This window comes from Patagioenas fasciata, chromosome 4 (assembly GCF_037038585.1).
Source record: "Patagioenas fasciata isolate bPatFas1 chromosome 4, bPatFas1.hap1, whole genome shotgun sequence".
NCBI lineage: Eukaryota > Metazoa > Chordata > Aves > Columbiformes > Columbidae > Patagioenas > Patagioenas fasciata.
The window spans coordinates 61,213,002-61,224,426 of NC_092523.1; positions in this window are offsets into that span (position 1 = coordinate 61,213,002).

An 11,425-nucleotide genomic window follows, 5' to 3' on the forward strand; every position below is an offset into this window, starting at 1 on the left:
CCAATGGGGAGCGAGGGCGGGGTGGCCGTTGGTGCCGGTTGGCGGCGGCTCCTGCCCCCCCGCGGCGGGCGGCGGAACCCGGCCCTGAGGGGCTGGCCGGGGGCGGTGGCCCAGCCAGCTTGGGGGTCTCGGACGGTCAGCGCTCTTCCGAGCCGATGTGTATCGTACAGCTTTTGGTTGCTCCTCCGTGCGCACAAGCTCCCACCAGGCCCCTGGTCTCCCAGTCTCAGGGATACACCGCTGTGCTGAGGTGATGGCCAGGCCTATTCCTCCTTCAGGCGGCCTGCACAGCTGGTCTTCTCCTCCCCCGGCGAGTATTTATTGCTTTATTGCTCATTGTCGCCTGTGAGCACACTTCTAACCATCAGTGCTTTCTTAGAGAAGCCTCTGCTCTTCAGCAGCGGTTTAACGAGTAGCAGTTACTGTTGATGTACATGTGCACATTGTGAGGGTGTTCCGTGCTTATCCTTCATTTTGACGTGGTTTACCTCCAGTTTCCAATGCTCAAATTTTGTTAGCGTACCTTGCATTTTACTAGAGCATGCTTCCAGCAGAAGAAAGAGTCCCACAATTTCCAAGAACTGTGAAAATTATCTCTTGAGAACTGGGTAACAACAAAGGTCACAAAATCGTACTAAAACCATCATTGGCAGTAGGCATATCAAAAATCAAAGTCCATCTTAGTCAAACATAATCCTTTAGGTCACCTCCCTGGGTGTGCTGACAAAGCCCTCTCCTTGGTTCTCTGTTTCTCAGTGCAAACACTTTCATGCAATGTGATTGACTAATACCTGTAATTTGGCATAAGGGAAGTATGGAAAATGAGCCTAATTAATTCCCAGTAATAGTTGTTGTGTAACAGGTGCAGAATCTGAGCTGGAGTTTAGGTTGTCAATAGATACAGTTGAGGGTAACAAACAATACCCAGAAACCCTACAGGGACAGCTGTATTATATTACAGTTGTCAAAAACCAAAACATGAAACCAAGAAGTTTGCAGTTACTTGAAAACTGAGACCATTGCTTATAAAATATTCCAAATGTTTAAAGTGTTCAAATAACCCTAACTTTGCTCCTCTGTGCTCCAGGTTTCTGTTTGCTCTTCACAGATGTAAAATTTAGTTCTAGAAATCACTGCACAAAAAAGTTGCAATTGCTGAATCACTGTATTTCAGTATAAATTGTGTTGACTATGGGCTTTTTATGAGAACTTTACAAACATCAGAGACTATTGCCACCAATACCTTAATTATCTGAACTATCTTTGTAAAGTGTACTATATTGGAATGATATCTAAATAAACGTTTTTCTTTTTTTTTTTTTTTTTTTCCCCCATAAAGGACACCATAGTTAATACCCAGAAAAAACTTAACCTTGAGGAAGGTGCTGGATTACATAGTTTGGATACCTGTGGAGAATAATGCTTTGCTTTTCATAATCTGTATCAGGATTTTTTTTTTTATTATTATTATTTTACTTAAGTTAATGAGTACAATTTCTCTTTTTTTTTTTTTTTTTTTTCTCCCCCCCGTAGTGCTATTCATGGTATCTTCTGAAGCCAGAATGGGAGAGGAGTCTGGTCAGGAGTCCAACCAGAACTCTGAAATTAAGAGGGTAAGAACTGAAATCAAGATGCCGTGTTTGGGGAAGGGTAAATTGAGCCGTTAATGTGGAGGGAGTTTCATGTGGAGAATGAAAGGAGAAAAGTTTGGAGATGTCAGAAACTCCAAAGGTGCTCAGATGTGTCAGGGTGTATGAGAAAGAGAACAAAGGAGAAGTGGAAAAAGGTGGGTGGTATAGCAGGCTTGTGGGACATACAATGGAGTATGAAAAACAGAGGGATGACAAGAGGAGCAGTTGCCATGAACAGCAGAGGAGCAAATGCAAAAGAACTGGAACGGTCATTTGAAAAACTGGAGACATACTGACGGCTTGCAGGCACCTGGAAATATGGGTAATGCAGAAAGCACGAGCAGCTGCAGATTAGCAGCATCAGAGCCTCTTGTGAACTCAGATCAAAGGTCTGAGCAGGTTTTTTGTGCTTTGTTTGTGTAGTGTTGTAGATGGGAGGGGAGGCAGTGCCTGCTGCTTGGGCTGAGGGATCGGTGTTCCCAACAGTCCAGGAGCATTATACCTGGCAACCTGATCACAATGATCGGTGCATAGATGAGGTAATTTCTCCAAAAAAGCCACAGAAAGGTCTGGAAAACTACAGCCCCAAGAAAATCTTAATTTGATAGCTGGAACTATATAGTTGGAGGGAGAGTAAGGTACCTTTAGCGTAGGAGCTTGGAAATAGTATTCTTATTTGCATCTAGATTACCAAGTATGCCTAATCCCTATTTAATGAGTTTATTTCAAGTAATAGAATTAGCAATGAAAACCAAATGGTTAAGAGTTATGATGGTTGAGTCACTGAGTATGTTTATGTCCTCAGAGCTAAGGATTACCTGAGGTGTGGGGATGATCCTAATTACAGCCTTACTATTAGATAGGCAATTATCAATATATAATTATGAGATAAATTTTGGAACACAGACTGTCCTCTGTTTTCAGTGAAAACTAACTCCTATATATAAATATATCAGTGAGTTGTGAAAAATGAAAAATCAATGAAGTATTCAGTGAATAAAATATGTCTTTAAAAGTTTTCCCTGAAAAAGAAAAAAAAAACAAGCCATGTTTCATCAAAAGCAAATGCTATTGACAAATCTGAACAATAATCACTCTTATTGTGAAAGAGCACAAATGGCAGCAGAAGGTTAACCATAGTGACGTTTCCTTCGTGACTCAAAAATCTTAAAGACAGTAGGGCAGAAAGGAAACTTTTCACTAAAAATCCTGGATTAAACATATCCTGTCAGCCTACAGACGTTTTAGATCTTATGCATGAGATGACTGCTTTCTAGTAAAACATTTTGTAAGTAAGGGGGCCATCCTGCACAGCCATCCTAAGGGCTCTATGTGCAACATCTGTCCATTCCGTATTCCAGCCACATGAAGAAGTCTAACATGCTGGACTTCCTGCTGATGCACAGAGGTATCCGCATTGGAGGTATGTGGGAAATTATGGCAGGTCCATGGATTCCCTGACAGAAGGTATGGGAACAGAGATCAGCCTTGAAGATATTAAGGTTTACCCATGAGAAGGATGGGAGTAAAGGAGTATCCGGAGATGTTAAGGATGTACCCATGAGAGAGAAGGGAGTAGAAGAGTAACATTGATGATAGCAAAATTAGCCAATGAGATGTTACTGCTGTAACTTGTAACCAATAGTGAAGAGACACATGAATTGGTAAAACTGTATAAAAATGCACATGTAACAATAAATGGCATCTGCTACTTTCATCCTAGAAGAACTTGGTCTATGTCGTTTGTCCGTCTCAACCGCGACACAGGTACAGTGAATTCAGTCTCCCGGAGAGGTAGGATCCCCAAATATCTGCAGTAGTTTCAAGGTGTCTGATATTGAGCATCATGTGGCTTGTTTGTGTGGTTGCATGACTGCTAAATCTAGTGCAGGACGGGCAACAGGAGCCCTGGGGAGATGGCGAGCAGGCCTCTCTTCTCAGTCACAGCTTGCTGGTTGCTCAGTTTCACCGTAACATGAAACTGCACCATGAGTCAGGAGCTCCTGAGTGCTAATCATGGCTCTGATATCAACTCCATCTGTGGCTGCAAGCAGCTTATTTAACTGCAGGGTCAGTGTCTGTCAAGTTTGAATAGCAGTAGCTAGGTACTTGAAAGCACGGTAAGGTTCAATTAGGTAATGTTTACTGAGTATTAATTAAATATTTTAATTTCCAAAGTGTTGATTAAAAATGCCTGAATGTAGAGTCATCATGTTCTAGTTGTACAGTCACATGTCCCAAAGGTTTATTCATCTAATAAGCATCAGGGCACAGGTTTATTTATCCAGAAATCAAGACAGCACAGCATGTGGCCCCAGTGTCTTACTGAAACCAGTTATCATGATGGAATTGTTTATTTTTGAGGAGAGAAACTTTGATTTGAAAGAGCTGTTTTGTCTCCTGTGGATACAATCTGTCACAATTCGGTTTTGCATATATAGTATATGTATTTGCCAGGTAAAGGAGCAATATCTGACTGAATGTGACTTCATTACTATTTCTGTATTAGTTTTCCACTGCATTTGGTATTCAGAAGACCTATGTAGTAATTGCCTTGAAAACACTGGGCATCCCTAGCTTCAGCCAAGTGACTGACTATTTACAACTGTAATTAAACGCTGCAGTTCAGCAACGGTGGGAGACCTAGGTAGTTCCTCAGCATTCATGTGGCAATAATGTGCCTAGGTTATTAGGTTGAGATGCTAAAAAGTTTAAGACGACTCAGGCCTCTGTTGGGATTAAGAGACGTACAGTGGATTGCAGGGCCAGAAAGTTGATGTCTTAAAAGGCAGGCATATCCAAATGAGATAAACTGATAGATGGTATCTGCTACTGAAAATTTCCAGGAATAAGCAGCATCCCTGTGGTCTAGCATGGCTCAGATTAAGTTTGGCTGAAATACTGTGTTTCAACTGAGGCTTCTTTGCTAGATAATCTGCCCTCTTTACTAAGTACCTTGTCTCAGTAAGAGGTTCAGCTGGTCCACTGTGATGAGTGTATTTTGTATTTCAGTCCTTTTACTCGAAAGGATAACTGGCAAATCTTTGTACAGTATCTTTCTCTCAGATCTCCATTAGATGAATAAACAAAATTGCTTGTTACCGAATGTACTATTCTTACTGCTATCTCATTGCACACCCTAAAGAAAGTTGATGTACTAGCCATGGTGAAACAGTGGTGGTTAGATTGATTTGGACAATTTGAAACTTAGCTGTGCATTAAAATCTCCTCAATTGCTTTTCACTTATGTCTTTATGAGATTTATAATTATGTCAGGGAAGTACCCCAGAGGTCAGAAGGGTTTAGGGTACCTAGACATTAACTGCAGCTACCCAGAGGCAAGGTATATGCCAGCTGCTCATGTTTCACAGCAAGATGCGCATAACTTTTCAAAGCCCTGACAGCCTAAAAAGTGAACTTTTGGAAGCTCCATATCTCTTCCTTCTCTTGCACTGCACAGAATGTTCACAATAAATGTCCCAGATTTTAAAGTCAGCATAAACTGCTTTATCGTCAGGATGTATAAGGCTAGATGTTTAAATGTGGAGAATCAAACTGTGTTATGCCAAAACCTCTTGAATTTGTGCAATCTTTTATATTTTTTGTTTGTGCAAACGCCCATTTTGCATGCATACATTTGCAATACAAATGCAACTTGAGTGTGTTCATATGAAAATGTGGCATTATGTAGGAATTTATATGCAATTATACATACTATTTTCAGAAAAAAAAAATGTAATGGTGATAATCTCTTTCAAGTACAGACTGCTCTTAAAACAAGAAAAGCCATGGTTATATAAAGAACTTCCTTTGATAAATGATACATTTGATAAAATTCAGATACCTGCTGAGGAAATAGCCTGTTTATAGAAATGAAGTTATACATCAGCCCAGCTATCTGACAGGAAGTAATAAAAGTAGATTGCCTGCAAGGTCATTTGTGACTCCAAAATTAGACAGAATATGGACTGTGGAAGTCAGCTGTGAGGCCATGGCAGAGAACAATGCATACTTCATTGAATCTGCCCCAAAAGATGTGTCAGATATCACACCTTTCTCTAGAGAGGAAAGATTCAGTAGGTGAAAAGAATATTAAGCATTGTACTCCACTGCACATTATGCACAACTGACTTAACAGGTTTTTCACTATGTGATATTTCTAAAATTTTAGTGAGATATTCAGTGGTTACACAAGCATCCAAATAGATAAAAATTCTAATTTGTAAAAATATGACAGCATACTTCGAGTGGAAAAGTAGTAAGTTTAGCCTAAGTTAGACTGCTGTTTCTTTTATCAGTTTTTAATGAGACACTAGACAGAACCAATACTGAAATTCTTACAGCAATTTGCTGACACGTCTGCCACCTAATGAAGGTGTAAATTGTATCATAAATCTCCTATTTTTATTGCTGTTTCTTCATATGCAGAGTGCAAATCATCTTTCAAACTTGCAGGTTTCTGCTGTCTCCTTCTTTATATATTATATATGTGCATTGTATATGATACTATAAAAGAATGTAATTTGTCCTAGACCAAAAGTTGCTCATGCTATCGGATCTTCTGGATATTCATATATTTTATGGATGACATTTGAAGGAATGAGTGAGGACCAAATGCACATTATCATTAAAAACAAATCCAAAAATATATTTGAAATCCAGAAAAAAAGTAGGAATTTAAGTTTCATGGGACAAAAATTTTATCCCTGAGAGATATGACCATGGCATGATTGGTGTGTACCTTCAAAGAGGTGTTTCACCTTATTAGAGCTTGGGGTTTTGCCAGTATTAAAAGGTATATACATCGTGTGAGAAATAAGGCATCTCTATGTACTTTTTCTAGTTATTACATTACATCTGTAACACTTTTTGCAGTATCCCAGCATTTTGCCTTGTAGGAAATCCTTTGCCTTGAGCTAGTGGAACAAAATGTTTCGGTATATGCCTGGTAATGTGGCATAAAAGAAGCCTCTGTTTTCAGTGGAACTACTGTGACGCTCAGCTGGTCATCATTGCCTGGGACTTTTCTGCTCTATGACACGTGCAGACTCCTCCCAAGTGAAATCTTGCATTTTAGCTTGTGTCTAGATTTGCCTTGTGTTTGCTACAGCATGTAAGATCTATGCACGATTTTTAAACTCTAGCTGAGGTCTTGGTGCTTTTCTTCTCTTTTTTTTTTTTTTGGGATTTTGTTTGGGTTTTTTTATAGAATACATAGAGCCTATATTTTCTCTTCCTTCCATAGTGCTGTCATTATCACTAGTCAGGTTTCATATTTAATGGACTGTATGACTTCCTTTGTTCTAATTATTTTGTCAAAGTTTAAGCATTGCTTTTCACAGGGTCTGAGGGTTTTGTCCTAGGTCATAACCATGACTTTTTTTTTTCCCGTTAAGTCAAATCCAAGATGGGATTGTTAGTAGTAAATCAGTCACAAACTTCTCTTAGCATCTTTTGTTTTGTTTTGTTATGTATTGTTTTGTTCTCTGTTTAAAAATATGCTGCTTGGACTTTAAGGCAAACTTCAGATGTCTACAGTTTCAACATTAGCTTCCTTCTGATTCTTGACTTTTTCCTGACAACTAGTTTCTTACAGTAGTGAAGCAAGTAATTGTTTAATTTATTCATGTTTCATTTTTAGAAGAGTGCTGATAAGTCCCAACTCAGTTTTGCCTTAGTTATGCTTACAATACTCTGAATTATTCAGTAAAGACTCAGTGTCAAAAATGTCTGACATCCTCAGTCATCATTCTGACAGCATCTAACCTACATTGCATGGTGGAGATACCCAGCTTCTGAGCAAGTTTGTCTGCACCCTGCCTCAAATAATAAGCAATACAGTCTTTTCATTCGTAGGGGGACAGCTGGGCTGCTGCTGCTTCTGGCACTGAAGTTTGGCCGCCATCAGTTTAAATATTTCTGCACTGTGCTTTGTTGTGGGGTAGGTTGCTAAAAGAAAGTCTATTTGATCAGGTCACATCAGCTTTCAGAGCCCAACCGCAGTGTCATAGAATCAGAATCATTTTGGCTGGAAGAGACCCCCAAGGTCTTCAAGTCCAACCATAACCTAATACTGGCGCTAAACCATGTCCCTAAGAACCTTGTACACATATTTTAAACACCTCCAGGGATGGTGACTCCACCACTTCCCTGGTGTTGAAGCATTACACCTCTGAAATCTCTACCTCCTGTCAAATACGAGTGAAATCAACCCTTGTATTCTGATGCTTATGATGAGCAAGAGGAGGGCAAACACACGGACAGGAGCACATATTCCTTGTTTCCTTGCAACATTAAGGAAAGGTGTCTGACTTCCAGCTCAAGCAATCCCGAAACACTACAGAGATCATACACATTGTGTACACTGGGTAAGTTCAACCAGCAATGAAGAGCTGGGGAGTGAGGAACACAGTAACTCTGGACAATGACAAAGGACAGAAAACAAAGAGTATTTTATGCAGACATGCAAACATGCTTAATGAAACAGAAGTCAGATGCAGACCCGTTAGCATAGATCCTCCAAAATCAGGGAGAGCATAAGTGCATTATGTTGGTCTTGTACAGACGTCCTCGAAGATTTCACACTTAAGCGAGCAGATCACAAGGAGTAATTTAGCCCTAAGATACAGTGTAGTCACACTGGTAATCAGAATGTACAATTAGTTTCCATCTTCTGCCAGAAATGTCAAAGCAGTTTAGTGATTTTTTTGAAGAGTTTGCACAGCTGGTATTTCGTTTACCTTTTAGATTGTGGGGCTTTTGGCTTTTTGAATTCAGCTCAAATATTTGAATCCCCGGAAGAATCCTTAGCAACAGCATAATGTATCTAATCCAGATTAATTTGGTTTGGATTCTGTGATAATCTTTCAAAACAAGCCAGCCTGTTCGTATTTCAACACTTTGTGCAGTGTTGCATGCACTAATTCAGATACATAACAACAAAGGAATAGTAACCATTTTTTGGTTAGAATAGCTGAACTTTCGTAAAAATTTGGGTCACTAAGAAAATTTTCTGTACCTCAAGCATGCTTAAGATCCATAAAAGAAAGAATTGTGGGGTATACAAAAACAACATGGGGCCAGATACATACTCTGAAATGTGAAATTGTGTAAACGCATTTTTATTTGGATTCCATTTTAAATTTCAGCACAGATGGAGCCTGTGATAATTCAATAGTGGTGGTATTTTGTCTTCATCTTAAACCAGGATCTGACATGTTCTACGCTTACAGTAACTGCTGAGGGGAGCTTAGGTTAATGTGTAAAATAATTGGTTCTTTAAACAGTTGGGCACAGTCTCAATCAGTTCCAGTTTCAGTATCAGGTTTCTTTTAATCAGAGGGAAGAACAGCATTTTTCTGATGCTCTGTGTGCTCTGAAATTGGTTGGAAAGAAAATGCTTTGAGCAGCACAGCATAGAAGCAAATGTTCAGTGTTATAAATAACGTGATTAGACAAATATACTAAGCTCATAGAGCTTATTTATGTTGAATCATGTGTCAGGGTGTGCAGACTTTTCTGCCCTGATTTCAATGATCTAATTCTTCTGGGAGAGGACCTATTTAAAGTTCGTTTTGCGTAAAGCATAAATACATCTAGAGAAATAATTATTTTTCTTTACTGAGTACAATTTTTTTACTACCTATTATCTATAATATGAAAAAATCAAAACATATTACTAGTGGTCCAAAACATTTTTTTTTAAAATTAGGTATATCCAGCCCCATTTTTTACAGGTTTACATGGTGTATACCAACAGCTTGATATGGAACTTACCCAAATATGAAGAGGAAGGATACTTTGTTTCCTGTAGTTGTTATGTATGTTTGAGTGTCTTAATTCTCCTACAATGATTTAAAGGCAATGAACGAATCACAGAAGGTTTAGATTGTCATAAACTGCTATGGGAAAATCTGGATAACAGCGGGAAATTGATTTTTATTTAAGAGCCTATGAATTGCTTTTGGTTTGTTAATGCTCATTTAATGTAATTAAATCAGACACCTAACAAATACACGGAATGTTCTTTCTGATAAAAATAATTGCCATTTCAGTTTTTCAGCAAATATCTGGCCAAGGTCAGTCCCCTGTGGAGGACCTGAAGGTACTTGCCACCCTCCTCATCACCTTAGGCCAGTCACCTTCCAGTCCAGCTGCTCACCAACCAGAACTTCAGTTCTGACATGACGATTTTTGTCTCCTGTTGATTCTTGCACTGCTTATTATCACTGTAAGAGTAACAGCCTCCTAGCTCATGCTTGCCATCTGAGTTTGCTGCTAGTATTTACCTGCTGTGCATCTGAATTTCTGCCAGTGCTAAAGAAGTGTCTTCCTCTTAGAGTAGACAGATGCAGGTTAGAAGGGATTGCCAAAAACTCTCTACCTCTGAGGGCAGAGTGCTCAAATTCTTGATTCTTAACAGTATTAGACAGGTTCCCTTCAAAACAGAATTATGACTGATGAACATCTTCTTGCCATGCAACCCACCATGAGAAGAGGATGGTTAAGGCAGCTGACATGCCTGTGTTCAAGCAGTGCTGCCAAACCAGACATCTCTGCCTGAACGTGCTTTATTGAGTACTTCTGAGTTCCACTTTCTACCAATAGTCCACAAATACCAATGCTTTTGAAGGTAAAAGGCCTTTAATGCTTCGTCATTTAAAGTTTGTCTTTCCTAGTGCCTCATAGAACCCTTGCAAAAGATTAATTGTGGTCCATGACTTGCTTGTGAAATCATCATTGCTGTAGACAGTCAAAATGATTCACCAAAGGCAACAAAATGATTTTACAGCCTGGGACTCTCAGAGAATTATACTTGGCATTATCTGGTAAAGCAATTTGATTTTGTTTATATTGTAATTTATCTGTGTTTTAAAAGTGGATCAGGAGGACAGGAAATGACACCTTGCAATTTCAAAGTGCTTTATGAATATCAGCCCTACTAAAAGCCGAGAATGTGCACATTCTAAAATTACTTAGGCGCTTTTCAAAATCCTTCTCTGTAAACACCTTAACAATTTTCCTGATGAAGCTCTACCTCACAAACCATCATAAATACCTGCAAAACCACCTCATTCTCTTTTTGTGATTCTGTCAAATTACCTCTTGATGTGATACCTACAGAAGAGCTCCAGTTTGCTTTCCGCGATTGCTTCTTGCTTTACTGGCCTTGATTGTCTTGTTATTACCTCCATGCTCCCTCTGTTATCACTTCTGTCTTGGCTCATATTTACATTGGCAGTGTCCAGGAACTGGACTACTCTTTCCATTTTGTGCTTTTATAGCATGTACTTCACAGCGGCCATTTCCAGCAATGACAAAATAATAATGCACCACCTTTGCATGATAGGGAAAATGCAAGTGAATATTACATGGACATATGTACATTTGGCAATATGTAAGTAGGGAACCTCACCCACACAGCGACTGTTTGTCACTGCAGGGCTAAGAACTTCAGAATGGGGTGAAGATAAATAATATCAGCTACACAAGATTATTAAAGTCTTGTTCTCAGTTTTGCTGCACTCTGCAGGCTTATGTACTGACAGTAAGATTGCAGAGGACATGCCATGAAAAGATGTTTCATTACAGTGGAATAGTGTAGCATAGGAAATAAGTATAAATAGGAATGTTTAAATAAAAGGAGTAGAGATTAATCTCAAAAGAATGAAATGGAACTGATTTTTCCTTCATTTGGATAGTTAAAATAGGAAAAAGATAACTGTTATAGTGCCAGTGACACACTTGCTAGCACAACAGAAATAATCAGAATTCCAGTTTAATGCGATATTGTA